Genomic DNA, 14,214 nt, shown 5'->3' with positions numbered 1-14,214 from the left:
GCTGCAGACAGAAGACGGAACCTCCCCACACTCAGAATTCCGGAACACGGATGACTGTGTGGGGGAGGTTCGGGGCCGCCCTCCACGCAGCTGCCTTGTGTCACAGGTGTTCCCTGGCAGGTGGAAGTCCGCTAATTACCTCCCCTGTCCATGGGGAGGCACTAGATGCTACCTGCGTTTCCAGCACAACCCCCGACTTTCCCCGGCAGCCCGCACAGGGAGGGACTCTGGGAAGACACTCGAAGGGCTCCTAGGAGATCCCGGGTGCTGCAGACAGAAGACGGAACCTCCCCACACTCAGAATTCCGGAACACGGTTGACTGTGTGGGGGAGGTTCTGGGCCGCCCTACCCGCAGCTTCCTGGTGTCACAGGTGTTCCCTGGCAGGGGGAAGTCAGCTAATTTCCTCCCCTGTCCATGGGGAGGCACTAGATGCTACCTGCGTTTCCAGCCCAACCCCCGCCTTTCCCCGGCTGCCCGCACTGGGAGGGACTCGGGGAAAACTCTCGAAGGGCTCCTAGGAGATCCCGGGTGCTGCAAACAGAAAACGGAACCTCCCCACACTCAGAATTCCGGAACACGGCTGACTGTGTGGGGGAGGTTCGGGGCCGCCCTCCACGCAGCTGCCTGCTGTCACAGGTGTTCCCTGGCTGGGGGAAGTCCGCTAATTTCCTCCCTTGTCCATGGGGAGGCACAAGATGCTACCTGCTTTTCCAGCCCAACCCCCGCCTTTCCCCGGCAGCCCACACAGGGAGGGACTGGGGGAAGACACTCGAAGGGCTCCTTGGAGAACCCGGGTGCTGCAGACAGAAGACGGAACCTCCCCACACTCAGAATTCCGGAGCACGTGTGACTGTGTGGGTGAGGTTTAGGGCCGCACTCCACGCAGCTTCCTGGTGTCACAGTTGTTCCCTGGCAGGGGGAAGTCCGCTAATTACCTCCCTTGTCCATGGGGAGGCACTAGATGCTACCTGCTTTTCCAGCCCAACACCCGCCGTTCCCCGGCTGCCCGCACTGGGAGGGACTCGGGGAAGACTCTCGAAAGGCTCCTAGGAGATCCCGGGTGCTGCAGACAGAAGACGGAACCTCCCCACACTCAGAATTCCGGAACACGGATGACTGTGTGGGGAAGTTCGGGGCCGCACTCCACGCAACTGCCTTGTGTAACAGGTGTTCCCTGGCAGGTGGAATTCCGCTAATTACCTCCCCTGTCCATGGGGAGGCACTAGATGCTACCTGCGTTTCCAGCACAACCCCCGCCTTTCCCCGGCAGCCCGCACAGGGAGGGAATCTGGGAAGACACTCGAAGGGCTCCTAGAAGATCCCGGGTGCTGCAGACAGTAGACGGAACCTCCCCACACTCAGAATTCCGGAACACGGTTGACTGTGTGGGGGAGGATCTGGGCCGCCCTCCTCGCAGCTTCCTGGTGTCACAGGTGTTCCCTGGCAGGGTGAAGTCCGCTAATTTCCTCCCCTGTCCATGGGGAGGCACTAGATGCTACCTGCGTTTCCAGCCCAACCCCCACCTTTCCCTGGCTGCCCGCACTGGGAGGGACTCGGGGAAGACTCTCGAAGGGCTCCTAGGAGATCCCGGGTGCTGCAGACCGAAGACGGAACCTCCCCACACTCAGAATTCCGGAACACGGCTGACTGTGTGGGGAAGGTTCGGGGCCGCCCTCCACGCAGCTGCCCGTTGTCACAGGTGTTCCCTGGCAGGGGGAAGTCCGCTAATTACCTCCCTTGTCCATGGGGAGGCACTAGATGCTACCTGCTTTTCCAGCCCAACCCCCGCCTTTCCCCAGCAGCCCGCACAGTGAGGGACTGGGGGAAGACACTCGAAGGGCTCCTAGGAGAACCCGGGTGCTGCAGACATAAGACGGAACCTCCCCACAATCAGAATTCCGGAACACGGGTGACTGTGTGGGTGAGGTTTAGGGCCGCCCTCCACACAGCTTCCTGGTGTCACAGGTGTTCCCTGGTTGGGGGAAGACTGCTAAATACCTCCCCTGTCCATGGGGAGGCACTAGATGCTACCTGAGTTTCCAGCCCATCCCCCGCCTTTCCCCGGCTGCCCGCACTGGGAGGGACTCGGGGAAGACTCTCGAAGGGCTCCTAGGAGATCCCGGGTGCTGCAGACAGAAGACGGAACCTCCCCACACTCAGAATTCCGGAACACGGCTGACTGTGTGGGGGAGGTTCGGGGCCGCCCTCCACGCAGCTGCCTTGTGTCACAGGTGTTCCCTGGCAGGGAGAAGTCCGCTAATTTCCTCCCCAGTCCATGGGGATGCACTAGATGCTACCTGAGTTTCCAGCCCAACCCCTGCCTTTCCCCGGCAGCCCGCAGTGGTAGGTATTCGGGGAAGACACTCGAAGGGCTCCTAGGAGATCCCGGGTCCTGCAGACAGAAGACGGAACCTCCCCACACTCAGAATTGCGGAACACGGCTGACTGTGTGGGGGAGGTTCGAGGCTGCCCTCCACGCAGCTGCTTGGTGTCACAGGTGTTCCCTGGCAGGGGGAAGTCCGCTAATTAACTCCCTTGTCCATGGGGAGGCACTAGATGCTACCTGCTTTTCCAGCCCAACCCCCGCCTTTCCCCGGCAGCCCGCACAGGGAGGAACTGGGGGAAGACAGTCGAAAGGCTCCTAGGAGAACCCGGGTGCTGCAGACAGAAGACGGAACCTCCCCACACTCAGAATCCCGGAACACGTCTGACTGTGTGGGAGAGGTTCGGGGCCGCCCTCCACGCAGCTGCCTGGTGTCACAGGTGTTCCCTGGCAGGGGGAAGTCCGCTAATTACCTCCCATGTCCATGGGGAGGCACTAGATGCTACCTGCGTTTCCAGCCCAACCCCAGCCTTTCCCTGGCTGCCCGCACTGGGAGGGACTCAGGGAAGACTCTCGAAGGGATCCTAGGAGATCCCGGATGCTGCAGACAGAAGACGGAACCTCCCCACACTCAGAATCCCGGAACACGTCTGACTGTGTGGGAGAGGTTCGGGGCCGCCCTCCACGAAGCTGCCTGGTGTCACAGGTGTTCCCTGGCAGGGGGAAGTCCGCTAAATACCTCCCCTGTCCTGGGGGAGGCTCTACATGCTACCTGAATTTCCAGCCCATCCCCCGCCTTTCCCTGGCAGCCCACACTAGGAGAATTTTGGGGAAGACACTCGAATGGCTCCTTGGAGATCCCAGGCGCTGCAGACAGAGGACCGAACCTCCCCACACTCAGAACTCCGGAACATGACTGACTGTGTACGGGAAATTTGGGGCCGCCTTCCACGCAGCTGCCTGGAGTCACAAGTGTTCTCTGGCAGGGGAATTACGCTAAATACCTCCCCTGTCCAGGGGGACTTACTACATGCTACATGCATTTCCAGCACATCCCCCGCCTTTCCCCGGCACCCGCACTAGGAGACCCACGGGGAAGACACGCGAATGATTCCTTGGAGTTCCCAGTTTCTGCAGAAAGAAGACGGAACCTCGGCACGCTCAGAATTCCGGAAATAGTCTGAGTGTGTGGGGGAGGTTTGGGGCCGTCCTCGACGCAGATGCCTGGAATCACAGGTGTTCCCTGGCAGGGGGAAGTCCGCTAAATACCTCCCCCGTCCAGGTGGAGGCACTACATGCTACCTGCATTTCCATCCTATCCCCAGCGTTTCCCCGGCACCTAGCACTAGGAGACACTCGGGGAAGACACGTGAAGGGCTTATAGGAGATCCCAGGCGCAGCAGACTGAAGACGGAACCTCCGAACACTCAGAATTCCGGAACACGGCTGACAGTGTGGGGGAGATTTGGGGCCGCCCTCCACGCAGCTACCTGGTTTCACAGGTTTTCCCTGGCAGGGGGAAGTCCGCTGAATACCTCCCCTGTCCAGGTGGAGGCACTACATGCTACCTGCATTTCCAGCACATCCCCCGCCTTTCCCCGGCAGCCTGCAATAGGAGACGCTCGGGGAAGACACGCGAAGGGCTCCTAGGAGATCCCAGGCGCTGCAGAAAGAAGACGGAACCTCCCCACGCTCAGAATTCCGGAACAAGGCTGACTGTGTGGTGGAGGATTTGGGCCGCCCACCTCGCAGCTGCCTGTGGTCACAGGAGTTCCCTGGCAGATAGAAGACCGCTAAATATCTCCCCTGTCCAGGGAGAGGCACTACATGGAACCTGCATTTCCAGCCCATCCCCCGCCTTTCCCCGGCAGCCCACACTAGGAAACTCTCGGGGAAGAAAAGCGAAAGGCTCCTAGGAGATCCCAGGTGCTGCAGACAGAAGACGGACCTTCCCCACTCTCATAATTACGGAACACGTCTGATTTTTTTGGGGAGGTTTGGGGCCGACCTCCACGTAGCTGCCTGGGGTCGCAGGTGTTAAGTGCAAGTGGGAAGTCCGCTAAATACCTCCCCTGTCCAGGGTGAGGCACTACATGCTACCTGCATTTCCAACCCTTCCGCCGCATTTCCCCGGCAGCCCACACTACGAGACTCTCGGGGAAGACACGCGAATGGCTCATAGGAGGTCCCAGGTGCTGCAGACAGATAACGGAACCTTCCCACACTCCGAATTCCGGAACACGGCTGACTGTGTGGGGGAGGTGTGGGGCCGCCCTCCACGCAGCTGCCTTGGGTCACAGGTGTTCCCTGGCAGGGAGAAGTCCGCTAAATACCTCCCCTGTCCAGGGGGAGGCACTAAATGCTACAAAAATTTCCAGCACATCCCCCGCCTTTCCCCGGCAGCCCACACTAGGAGACTCTCGGGGAAGAAAAGCGAAAGGCTCCTAGGAGATCCCAGGTGCTGCAGACAGAAGACGGACCTTCCCCACTCTCATAATTACGGAACACGTCTGATTTTTTTGGGGAGGTTTGGGGCCGACCTCCACGTAGCTGCCTGGGGTCGCAGGTGTTAAGTGCAAGTGGGAAGTCCGCTAAATACCTCCCCTGTCCAGGGTGAGGCACTACATGCTACCTGCATTTCCAACCTATCCGCCGCATTTCCCCGGCAGCCCACACTACGAGACTCTCGGGGAAGACACGCGAATGGCTCATAGGAGGTCCCAGGTGCTGCAGGCAGATGACGGAACCTTCCCACACTCCGAATTCCGGAACACGGCTGACTGTGTGGGGGAGGTGTGGGGCCGCCCTCCACGCAGCTGCCTTGGGTCACAGGTGTTCCCTGGCAGGGAGAAGTCCGCTAAATACCTCCCCTGTCCAGGGGGAGGCACTAAATGCTACAAAAATTTCCAGCACATCCCCCGCCTTTCCCCGGCACCCGCACTAGGAGACCATCGGGGAAGACAAGCGAATGGTTCCTTGGAGATCCCAGGTGCTGAAGAAAGAAGACGTAACCTCAGCACGCTCAGAATTCCGGGAAACGTCTGAGTGTGTGGGCGAGGTTTGGGGCCATCCTCCACGCAGCTGCCTGGAATCACAGGTGTTCCCTGGCAGGGGGAAGTCCGCTAAATACCTCCCCTGTCCAGGGGGAGGCACTACATGCTACCTGCATTTCCAGCCCATCCCCCGCGTTTCCCCGGCACCTAGCACTAGGAGACACTCGGGGAAGACACGTGAAGGGCTCATAGGAGATCCCAGGCGCAGCAGACTGAAGACGGAACCTCCGAACACTCAGAATTCCGGAACACGGCTGACTGAGTGGGGGAGTTTTGGGGCCGCCCTCGCAGCTGCCTGTGGTCACAGGAGTTCCCTGGCAGGGGGAAGTCCTCTAAATACCTCCCCTGTCCAGGGGGAGGCACTACATGCTACCTGCATTTCCAGCCCATCCCCCGCGTTTCCCCGGCACCTAGCACTAGGAGAATCTTGGGGAAGACACTCGAATGGCTCCTTGGAGATCCCAGGCGCTGCAGACCGAAGACGGAACCTCCAAACACTCAGAAATCCGGAACATGACTGACTGTGTACGGGAGATTTGGGGCCGCCCTCCACGCAGCTGCCTGGGGTCACAAGTGTTCTCTGGCAGGGGAAGTACGCTAAATACCTCCCCTGTCCAGGGGGACTTACTACATGCTACCTGCATTTCCAGCCCATCCCCCGCCTTTCCCCGGCAGCCCACACTAGGAGACTCTCGGGGAAGACAAGCGAAATGCTCCTAGGAGAACCCAGGTTCTGCAGACAGAAGACGGACCTTCCCCACTCTCAAAATTACGGAACACGTCTGACTGTGTGGGGGAAGTTTGCGGCCGACCTCCACGTAGCTGCCTGGGGTCGCAGGTTTTAGGTGCAAGGGGGAAGTCCGCTAAATACCTCCCCTGTCCAGGGTGAGGCACTACATGCTACCTTCTTTTCCAACCCATCCCCCGCCTTTCCCTGGCACCCGCACTAGGAGACTCTCGGGGAAGACACGCGAAGGGCTCCTAGGGGATCCCAGGCGCTGCAGAAAGAAGACAGATCCACCCACGCTTAGAATTCCAAAACACTGCTGACTGTGAGGTGTTTTGGGGCCGCCCTCCACGCAGCTCCCTGTGGTTAAAGGAGTTCCCTGGCAGGGTGAATTCCGCTAAATATCTCCCCTGTCCAGGGGGAGGAACTGCATAGTACCTGCATTTCCAGCCCATCCCCCGCCATTCCCCGGCACCCGCACTAGGAGGCCCTCGAGAAAGACACGCGAAGGGCTCCTAGGAGATCCCAGGCGCTGCAGACAGAAGACAGAACCACCCCACGCTTAGAATTCCGGAAATCGGCTTACTGTGAGGGGATTTGGGGCCGCCCTCCACGCAGCTGCCTGGGGTCACAGGTGTTCCCTGGCAGGGGGAAGTCCGCTAAATACCTCCCCTGTCCAGGGGGAGGCACTACATGCTACCTGCATTTCCAGCCCATCCCCCGCCATTCCCCGGCTGCCCGCACTTGGATACTCTCGTGGAATATACGTGAAGGGCTCCTAGGATATCCCAAGCGCAGCAGACAGAAGACGAAACGTCCCAACACTCAGAATTCCGGAACACGGCTGACTGTGTTGGGGAGGTTTGGGGCCGCCCTCCACGGAGCTGCCTTGGGTCACAGGTATTCCCTGGCAGGGAGAAGTCCGCTAAATACCTCCCCTGTCCAGGGGGAGGCATTAAAAGCTAGAAGAATTTCCAGCCCATTCCCCGTCTTTCACCTGCAGCCCGCACTAGGAGACAATTGGGGAAGATATTCGAAAGGCTCCTCGGAGATCTCAGGCGCTGCAGAAGGAAGACGGAACATCCCCATGCTCAGAATTCCGGAACACGGCTGACTGTGTGGGAGATATTTTGTGCCGCCCTCCACGGAGCTGCCTGGTGTCACAGGTGTTCCCTGGCATGGGGAAGTCCGCTAAATACATCCCCTGTCCAGGGGGAGGCACTACCTGCTACCAGCATTTCCAGCACATCCACCGACTTTCCCTGGCACCCGCACTAGGAAAATCTCGGGTAAGACACGCGAAGGGCTCCTAGGAGATCCCAGGCGCTGCAGACAGTAGACAGAACCTCCCCACGCTTAGAATTCCGGAACACGGCTGACTGTGAGGGGTTTTGGGCCCGCCCTCCACGCAGCTGCCTGGGTTCACAGGTGTTCCCTGGCAGGGGGAAGTCCGCTAATTACCTCCCCTGTCCAGGGGGAGGCACTACAAGCTACCGGCATTTACAGCCCATCCCCGCCTTTCCCGGTAGCCCATATAAGTAGACTCTCTGTGAAGACGCGCGAAGGGATCCTAGGAGATCCCATGCGCTGCAGACAGAAGACGGAAAATCCCCATGCTCAGAATTCCGGAACACGGCTGAGTGTTTGGGGGAGGTTTGGAGCCGTCCTCCACGCAGCTGCCTGTGGTCACAAGTGTTCCCTGGCAGGGGGAAGTCCGCTAAATACCTCCCCTGTCCAGGGAGAGGCACTGCTTGGAACCTGACTTTCCAGCCCATCCCCCAATTACCCCGGCCGCCCGCACTAGGAGACACTCGGGGAAGACACGTGAAGGGCTCTTGGAGATCCCAGTCTCAGCAGACAGAATACGGAACCTCCCAACACTCAGAATTCCGGAAAACTGCTGACTGGGTGGGGGAGGTTTGGGGCCGTCCTCCTCGAAGCTGCCTGTGGTCACAGGAGTTCCCTGGCATGGGGAATTCCGCTAAATACCTCCCCTGTCCAGGGGGAGGCACTACATGCTACCTGCATTTCCAGCCCATCCCCCGCCTCTCCCTGGCTGCCCGCACTATGAGACTCTCGGGGAAGATGCGTGAAGGGCTCCTAGGAGATCCCAAGTGCAGCAGACAGAGAACGAAACTTCCCAACACTCAGAATTCCGAAACACGGCTGACTGTATTGGGGAGGTTTGGGGCCGCCAAAAACGCAGCTGCATGGTTTCACAGGTGTTCCCTGGTAGAGGGAAGTCCGCTAAATACCTCCCCTGTCCAGGGGGTGGAACTGCATATTACCTGCATTTCCAGCCCATCCCCCGCCTTTCCCCGGCAGCCCGCAATAGGATACTCTCGGGGAACACACGCGAAATGCTCCTAGGATATCCCAGGCGCTGCAGACAGAAGACGGAACCTCTCCACACTCAGAATTCCGGAAAACGGCTGACTGTGTTGGGGAGGTTTGAGGCTGCCCTTCACGCAGCTGTGTGTTGTCACAGGTGTTCCCTGGCATGGTGAATTCCGCTAAATACCTCTCCTGTCCTGGGGGAGGCACTGCAAGCTACCTGCATTTCCAGCCCATCCCCAGCATGTTGGCAGCCCGTACAAGTAGACTCTCTGTGAAGACGCGCGAAGGGATCCTAGGATATCCCAGGCGCTGCAGAAGGAAGACGGATCATCCCCATACTCAGAATTCCGGTACATGGCTGACTGTGTGGGAGAGGTTTGGTGCCGCCCCCCACGGAGCTGCCTGGGTTCACAGGTGTTCCCTGGCAGGGGGAAGTCCGCTAAATACCTCCCCTGTCCAGGGGGACGCACTATCAGCTACCTGAATTTCCAGCCCATCCCCCGCCTTTCCCTGGCACCCGCACTAGGAGAAACTCGGGGAAGACACGTGAATGGCTCATATGAGATCCCAGGCGCAGCAGACAGAAGACGGAACCTCCGAACACTCAGAATTCCGGAACACGGCTGACTGTGTGGGGAGGTTTGGGGCCGCCCTCCACGCAGCTACCTGGTTTCACAGGTTTTCCCTGGCAGGGGGAAGTCCGCTAAATACCTACCCTGTCGAGGTGGAGGCACTACATGCTACCTGCATTTGCAGCACATCCCCCGCGTTTCCCCTGAAGCCCGCACTAGGAGACCCTCGGGGAAGACACGCGAAGTGCTCCTTGGAGATCCCAGGCGCTGCAGAAAGATGACGGAAACTCCCCAAGCTCAGAATTCCGGAACACGGCTGACTGCGTGGTGGAGGTTTGGGGCCGCCCTCCTCGCTGCTGCCTCTGGTCACAGGAGTGCCCTGGCAGGGGGAAGTCCGCTAAATACCTCCCCTGTCCAGGGGGTGGCACTACATGCTACCTGCATTTCCAGCCCATTCCCCGCATTTCCCCGGCTGCCCGCACTAGGGGACTATCGGTGAAGATACGTGAAGGGCTCCTAGGCGATCCCAAGCGCAGCACACAGAAGACGAAACTTCCCAAAACTCAGAATTCAGGAAGACGGCTGACTGTGTGGGGGAGGTTTGAGGCCGCAATCCACGCAGCTGCTTGGGGTCACAGGTGATCCCTGGCAGGGGGAATTCCGCTAAATACCTCCCCTGTCCAGGGGGAGGCACTACATGCTACCTGAATTTCCAGGCTATCCCCAGCCTTTCCCCGGCAGCACGCACTAGGAGATTCTCGGGGAAGACACGCGAATGTCTCCTAGGCGATCCCAGGCGCTGCAGACAGAAGACGGAACCTCCCCACACTCAGAATTCCGGAACATGGCTGACTGTGTGTGGGAGGTTTCGGGCTGCACTCCACGCAGCTGCCTGGGGTCACTGGTGTTCCCTGTCTATGGGAATTCCGCTAAATACCTCCCCCTTCCAGTGGGACTCACTACATGCTACCTGCATTTCCAGCACATCCCTCGCCTTTCCCCGGCACCCGCACTAGGAGACACTCGGGAAAGACACGCGAATGGTTCCTTGGAGATCACAGGCGCTGCATACAAATGACGGAACTTCCACCCGCTCAGAATTCCGGAACACGGCTGACTGTGTTTGGAGGTTTGGGGCCGCCCTCCACGCAGCTGCCTTGGGTCAAAGGTGTTCCCTGGCAGGGGGAAGTCGGCTAAATGCCTCCCCTGTCCAGGGGGAGGCACTACATGTTACCCGCATTTCCAGTCTTTCCCCCGCCTTTCCCCGGATGCCTGCACTAGGAGATCTCGGGGAAGACACGCGAATATCTTCTAGGAGATTTCAGGCGCTGCAGACCGAAGACGGAACCTCCCCACACTCAGAATACCGGAACACGGCTGAATGAGTGTGGGAGATTTGGGGCCGCCCACCACGCAGCTGCCTGGGGTCACAGGTGTTCCCTGGCAGGGGGAAGTCCGCTAAATACCTCCCCTGTCCAGGGGGAGGCAGTACATGCTACCAGCATGTCCAGCCCATCCCCAGCCTTTCACCGGCAGCCCGCACTAGGAGACACTTGGGGAGGACATTCGAATGGCTCCTAGGGGATCCCAGGCGCTGCAGACTGAAGACGGAACCTCCCCACACTCAGAATCCCAGAACACGGGTGACTGTGTGGGTGAGGTTTAGGGCCGCCCTCCACACAGCTTCCTGGTGTCACAGGTGTTCCCTGGTAGGGGGAGGACCGCTAATTACCTCCCCTGTCCATGGGGAGGCACTAGATGCTACCTGCGTTTCCAGCACAACCCCCTCCTTTCCCCGGCAGCCCGCACAGGGAGGGACTCTGGGAAGACACTGGAATGGCTCCTAGGAGATCCCGGGTGCTGCAGACAGAAGACGGAACCTCCCCACACTCAGAATTCCGGAACACGGTTGACTGTGTGAGGGAGATTCGGGGCCGCCCTCCACGCAGCTGCCTGGTTTCACAGGTGTTCCCTGGCAGGGGGAAGTCCGCTAATTACCTCCCTTGTCCATGGGGAGGCACAAGATGCTACCTGCTTTTCCAGCACAACCTCCGCCACTCCCCGGCAGCCCGCACAGTGAGGGAATGGGGGAAGACACTCGAAGGGCTCCTAGGTGAACCCGGGTGCTGCAGACATAAGACGGAACCTCCCCACACTCAGAATTCCGGAACACGGCTGACTGTGTGGGGGAGGTTCGGGGCCGCCCTCCACGCAGCTGCCTGGTGTCACAGGTGTTCCCTGGCAGGGAGAAGTCCGCTAATTACCTCCCCTGTCCATGGGGAGGCACAAGATGCTACCTGCTTTTCCAGCCCAACCCCCGCCTTTCCCCGGCAGCCCGCACAGTGAGGGACTGGGGGAAGACACTCGAAAGGCTCCTAGGAGAACCCGGGTGCTGCAGACAGAAGACGGAACCTCCGCACACTCAGAATTCCGGAACACGTGTGACTGTGTGGGTGAGGTTTAGGGCCGCACTCCACGCAGCTTCCTGGAGTCACAGTTGTTCCCTGGCAGGGGGAAGTCCGCTAATTACCTCCCTTGCCCATGGGGAGGCACTAGATGCTACCTGCGTTTCCAGCACAACCCCCTCCTTTCCCCGGCAGCCCGCACAGGGAGGGACTCTGGGAAGACACTCGAAGGGCTCGTAGGAGATCCCAGGTGCTGCAGACAGAAGACGGAACCTCCCCACACTCAGAATTCCGGAACACGGTTGACTGTGTGGGGGAGGTTGGGGGCCGCCCTCCACGCAGCTGCCTGGTGTCACAGGTGTTCCCTGGCAGGGGGAATACCGCTAATTATCTCCCCTATCCATGGGGAGGCAATAGATGCTACCTGAGTTTCCAGCCCAACCCCCGCCTTTCCCCGGCTGCCCGCACTGGGAGGGACTCGGGGAAGACTCTCGAAGGGCTCCTAGGAGATCCCGGGTGCTGCAGAGAGAAGACGGAACCTCCCCACACTCAGAATTCCGGAACACGGATGACTGTGTGGGGGAGGTTCGGGGCCGCCCTCCACGCAGCTGCCTGGTGTCTCAGGTGTTCCCTGGCAGGGGGAAGTCCGCTAATTACCTCCCTTGTCCATGGGGAGGCACAAGATGCTACCTGCTTTTCCATCCCAACCTCCGCAATTCCCCGGCAGCCCGCACAGTGTGGGACTGGGGGAAGACACTCGAAGGGCTCCTAGGTGAACCCGGGTGCTGCAGACATAAGACGGAACCTCCCCACACTCAGAATTCCGGAACACGGCTGACTGTGTGGTGGAGGTTCGGGGCCGCCCTCCACGCAGCTGCCTTGTGTCACAGGTGTTCCCTGGCAGGGAGAAGTCCGCTAATTACCTCCCCTGTCCATGGGGAGGCACTAGATGCTACCTGAGTTTCCAGCCCAACCCCCGCCTTTCCCCAGCAGCCCGCAGTGGGAGGGATTCAGGGAAGACACTCGAAGGGCTCCTAGGAGATCCCGGGTGCTGCAGACAGAAGACGGAACCTCCCCACACTCAGTATTCCGGAATACGTTTGACTGTGTGGGGGAGATACGGTGCCGCCCTCCACGCAGCTGCCTTGTGTCACAGGTGTTCCCTGGCAGGGGGAAGTCCGCTAATTACCTCCCTTCTCCATGGGGAGGCACAAGATGCTACCTGCTTTTCCAGCCCAACCTCCGCCATTCCCAGGCAGACCGCACAGTGAGGGACTGGGGGAAGACACTCGAAGGGCTCCTAGGTGAACCCAATGCTGCAGACAGAAGACGGAACCTCCCCACACTCAGAATTCCGGAACACGGGTGACTGGGTGGGTGAGGTTTAGGGCCGCCATCCACACAGCTTCCTGGTGTCACAGGTGTTCCCTGGTAGGGGGAAGACCGCTAATTACCTCCCCTGTCCATGGGGGAGGCACTAGATGCTACCTGAGTTTCCAGCCCAACCCCCGCCTTTCCCCGGCTGCCCGCACTGGGAGGGACTCGGGGAAGACTCTCGAAGGGCTCCTAGGAGATCCCGGGTGCTGCAGACATAAGACGGAACCTCCCCACACTCAGAATTCCGGAACACGGATGACTGTGTGGGGGAGGTTCGGGGCCGCACTCCACGCAGCTGCCTTGTGTCACAGGTGTTCCCTGGCAGGTGGAAGTCCGCTAATTACCTCCCCTGTCCATGGGGAGGCACTAGATGCTACCTGCGTTTCCAGCACAACCCCCTCATTTCCCCGGCAGCCCGCACAGGGAGGGACTCTGGGAAGACACTCGAAGGGCTCCTAGGAGATCCCGGGTGCTGCAGACAGAAGACGGAACCTCCCCACACTCAGAATTCCGGAACACGGTTGACTGTGTGGGGGAGGTACGGGGCCGCCCTCCACGCAGCTGCCTGGTGTCATAGGTGTTCCCTGGCAGGGGGAAGTCCGCTAATTACCTCCCTTGTCCATGGGGAGGCACAAGATGCTACCTGCTTTTCCAGCCCAACCTCCGCCATTTCCCGGCAGCCCGCAAAGGGAGGGACTGGGGGAAGACACTCGAAGTGCTCCTAGGAGATCCCGGGTGCTGCAGACAGAAGACGGAACCTCCCCACACTCAGTATTCCGGAATACGTTTGACTGTGTGGGGGAGTTTCGGGGCCGCCCTCCACGCAGCTGCCTTGTGTCACAGGTGTTCCCTGGCAGGGGGAAGTCCGCTAATTACCTCCCTTCTCCATGGGGAGGCACAAGATGCTACCTGCTTTTCCAGCCCAACCTCAGCCATTCCCCCGCAGCCCGCACAGGGATGGACTGGGGGAAGACACTCGAAGGGCTCCTAGGAGATCCCGGGTGCTGCAGACAGAAGACGGAACCTCCCCAAACTCAGAATTCCGGAATACGGTTTACTGTGTGGGGGAGGTTCGGGGCCGCCCTCCACGCATCTGCCTTGTTTCACAGGTGTTCCCTGGCAGGGGGAAGTCCGCTAATTACCTCCCTTGTCCATGGGGAGGCACAAGATGCTACCTGCTTTCCCAGCCCAACCCCCGCCGTTCCCCGGCAGCCCGCACAGGGAGGGACTGGGGGAAGACACTCGAAAGGCTCCTAGGAGAACCCGGGTGCTGCAAACAGAAGACGGAACCTCCCCACACTCAGAATTCCGGAACAAGTGTGACTGTGTGGGTAAGGTTTAGGGCCGCACTCCACGCAGCTTCCTGGTGTCACAGTTGTTCCCTGGCAGGGGGAAGTCCGCTAAATACCTCCCTTGTC

Source organism: Camelus bactrianus, chromosome 3 (assembly GCF_048773025.1).
Source record: "Camelus bactrianus isolate YW-2024 breed Bactrian camel chromosome 3, ASM4877302v1, whole genome shotgun sequence".
Classification (NCBI taxonomy): domain Eukaryota; kingdom Metazoa; phylum Chordata; class Mammalia; order Artiodactyla; family Camelidae; genus Camelus; species Camelus bactrianus.
This window is presented reverse-complemented; position numbering follows the sequence as displayed.